Source organism: Bufo bufo, chromosome 11 (genome assembly GCF_905171765.1).
Source record: "Bufo bufo chromosome 11, aBufBuf1.1, whole genome shotgun sequence".
Classification (NCBI taxonomy): Eukaryota; Metazoa; Chordata; class Amphibia; order Anura; family Bufonidae; genus Bufo; species Bufo bufo.
Genome location: NC_053399.1, coordinates 5,028,425 through 5,032,026, shown reverse-complemented (window position 1 = coordinate 5,032,026; position 3,602 = coordinate 5,028,425). Strand labels below are relative to the sequence as shown.

At 48.9% G+C, this 3,602-nt stretch overlaps 1 long non-coding RNA gene across 1 annotated transcript; it reads right to left on the bottom strand.

Annotated features, from left to right (window-relative positions):
- Positions 1–2,462: 2,462 nt before the first annotated feature.
- On the bottom strand, positions 2,463–2,765 carry LOC120981410. Its single transcript, XR_005774712.1, has 2 exons — positions 2,655–2,765; positions 2,463–2,574 (listed from the first exon to the last, which is right to left on the bottom strand). It is a non-coding gene; the product is annotated as an uncharacterized LOC120981410 (long non-coding RNA).
- Between the last annotated feature and the right edge of the window lie 837 nt (positions 2,766–3,602).

The following is a 3,602-nucleotide window of genomic DNA, read 5'->3' as shown; positions in this document are numbered from 1 at the left end:
CTGTGAGTTCTGATTCCCCAACCACTCATATAGAAATCCTATGAGACTTGCTTTTTCCACCCACTCATATAGAAAGCCTGTGAGTCCTGCTTCCCCATACACTCTTAGATAAAGCCTGTGAGTCCTGCTTCCCCATACACTCTTAGATAAAGCCTGTGAGTCCTGCTTCCCCATACACTCTTAGATAAAGCTTGTGAATCCTGCTTCCCCCATACACTCTTAGATAAAGCCTGTGAGTCCTGCTTCCCCCATACACTCTTAGATAAAGCTTGTGAGTCCTACTTCCCCATACACTCTTAGATAAAGCCTGTGAGTCCTGTTTCCCCCATACACTCTTAGATAAAGCCTGTGAGTCCTGCTATTCTCATACACTCTTAGATAAAGCCTATGAGTCCTGCTTCCCCATACACTCTTAGATAAAGCCTGTGAGTCCTGCTTCCCCCATACACTCTTAGATAAAGCCTGTGAGTCCTGCTTCCCCCATACACTCTTAGATAAAGCCTGTGAGTCCTGCTTCCCCCCATACACTCTTAGATAAAGCCTGTGAGTCCTGCTTCCCCCATACACTCGTAGATAAAGCCTGTGAGTCCTGCTTCCCCCCCATACACTCTTAGATAAAGCCTGTGAGTCCTGCTTCCCCCATACACTCTTAGATAAAGCCTGTGAGTCCTGCTCCCCCCATACACTCTTAGCTAAAGCCTGAGTGTCCTGCTTCCCCATACACTCTTAGATAAAGCCTGTGAGTCCTGCTTCCCCCATATACTCTTAGATAAACCCTGTGAGTCCTGCTTCCCCCCCATACACTCTTAGATAAAGCCTGCGAGTCCTGCTTCCCCCATACACTCTTAGATAAAGCCTGTGAGTCCTGCTCCCCCCCATACACTCTTAGATAAAGCCTGTGAGTCCTGCTCCCCCCATACACTCTTAGATAAAGCCTGTGAGTCCTGCTTCCCCCATACACTCTTAGATAAAGCCTGCGAGTTCTGCTTCCCCCATACACTCTTAGATAAAGCCTGTGAGTCCTGCTTCTCCCATACACTCTTAGATAAAGCCTGTGAGTCCTGCTTCCCCCATACACTCTTAGATAAAGCCTGTGAGTCCTGCTTCCCCCATACACTCTTAGATAAAGCCTGTGAGTCCTGCATCCCCCATACACTCTTAGATAAAGCTTGCGTGTCCTGTTTCCCCCCATACACTCTTAGATAAAGCCTGCGAGTCCTGCTTCCCCCATACACTCTTAGATAAAGCCTGTGAGTCCTGCTTCCCCCATACACTCTTAGATAAAGCCTGTGAGTCCTGCTTCCCCCATACACTCTTAGATAAAGCCTGTGAGTCCTGCTTCCCCCATACACTCTTAGATAAAGCCTGTGAGTCCTGCTTCCCCCCTACACTCTTAGATAAAGCCTGTGAGTCCTGCTTCCCCCATACACTCTTAGATAAAGCCTGTGGGTCCTGCTTCCCCCATACACTCTTAGATAAAGCCTGTGAGTCCTGCTTCCCCCATTCACTCTTAGATAAAGCCTGTGAGTCCTGCTTCCCCCCCATACACTCTTAGATAAAGCCTGTGAGTCCTGCTTCCCCCCCATACACTCTTAGATAAAGCCTGTGAGTCCTGCTTCCCCCCATACACTCTTAGATAAAGCCTGTGAGTCCTGCTTCCCCCATACACTCTTAGATAAAGCCTGTGAGTCCTGCTTCCCCCCATACACTCTTAGATAAAGCCTGTGGGTCCTGCTTCCCCCATACACTCTTAGATAAAGCCTGTGAGTCCTGCTTCCCCCATACACTCTTAGATAAAGCCTGTGAGTCCTGCTCCCCCCATACACTCTTAGATAAAGCCTGTGAGTCCTGCTTCCCCCATACACTCTTAGATAAAGCCTGCGAGTTCTGCTTCCCCCATACACTCTTAGATAAAGCCTGTGAGTCCTGCTTCTCCCATACACTCTTAGATAAAGCCTGTGAGTCCTGCTTCCCCCATACACTCTTAGATAAAGCCTGTGAGTCCTGCTTCCCCCATACACTCTTAGATAAAGCCTGTGAGTCCTGCATCCCCCATACACTCTTAGATAAAGCTTGCGTGTCCTGTTTCCCCCCATACACTCTTAGATAAAGCCTGCGAGTCCTGCTTCCCCCATACACTCTTAGATAAAGCCTGTGAGTCCTGCTTCCCCCATACACTCTTAGATAAAGCCTGTGAGTCCTGCTTCCCCCATACACTCTTAGATAAAGCCTGTGAGTCCTGCTTCCCCCATACACTCTTAGATAAAGCCTGTGAGTCCTGCTTCCCCCCCATACACTCTTAGATAAAGCCTGTGAGTCCTGCTTCCCCCATACACTCTTAGATAAAGCCTGTGGGTCCTGCTTCCCCCATACACTCTTAGATAAAGCCTGTGAGTCCTGCTTCCCCCATTCACTCTTAGATAAAGCCTGTGAGTCCTGCTTCCCCCCCATACACTCTTAGATAAAGCCTGTGAGTCCTGCTTCCCCCCCATACACTCTTAGATAAAGCCTGTGAGTCCTGCTTCCCCCCATACACTCTTAGATAAAGCCTGTGAGTCCTGCTTCCCCCATACACTCTTAGATAAAGCCTGTGAGTCCTGCTTCCCCCCATACACTCTTAGATAAAGCCTGTGGGTCCTGCTTCCCCCATACACTCTTAGATAAAGCCTGTGAGTCCTGCTTCCCCCATACACTCTTAGATAAAGCCTGTGAGTCCTGCTTCCCCCATACACTCTTAGATAAAGCCTGTGAGTCCTGCTTCCCCCCCATACACTCTTAGATAAAGCCTGTGAGTCCTGCTTCCCCCCCATACACTCTTAGATAAAGCCTGTGAGTCCTGCTTCCCCCATACACTCTTAGATAAAGCCTGTGAGTCCTGCTTCCCCCCCATACACTCTTAGATAAAGCCTGCGAGTCCTGCTTCCCCCCATACACTCTTAGATAAAGCCTGTGAGTCCTGCTTCCCCCCCATACACTCTTAGATAAAGCCTGTGAGTCCTGCTTCCCCCCATACACTCTTAGATAAAGCCTGTGAGTCCTGCTTCCCCCATACACTCTTAGATAAAGCCTGTGAGTCCTGCTTCCCCCCATACACTCTTAGATAAAGCCTGTGAGTCCTGCTTCCCCCATACACTCTTAGATAAAGCCTGTGAGTCCTGCTTCCCCCCCATACACTCTTAGATAAAGCCTGCGAGTCCTGCTTCCCCCATACACTCTTAGATAAAGCCTGTGAGTCCTGCTTCCCCCCCATACACTCTTAGATAAAGCCTGTGAGTCCTGCTTCCCCCCATACACTCTTAGATAAAGCCTGTGAGTCCTGCTTCCCCCATACACTCTTAGATAAAGCCTGTGAGTCCTTCTTCCCCTATACACTCTTAGATAAAGCCTGTGAGTCCTGCTTCCCCATACACTCTTAGATAAAGCCTGTGAGTCCTGCTTCCCCCATACACTCTTAGATAAAGCCTGTGAGTCCTGCTTCCCCCATACATTGATTGACAGATCACCCCATGTGACTTTCTCTACATGTAGAGCTGTCAATCTCTGTATGTCCGCAGGACTCTCAGGTCTTCTCTATGAGTCCATGATTTTCCAGTGGCCATATT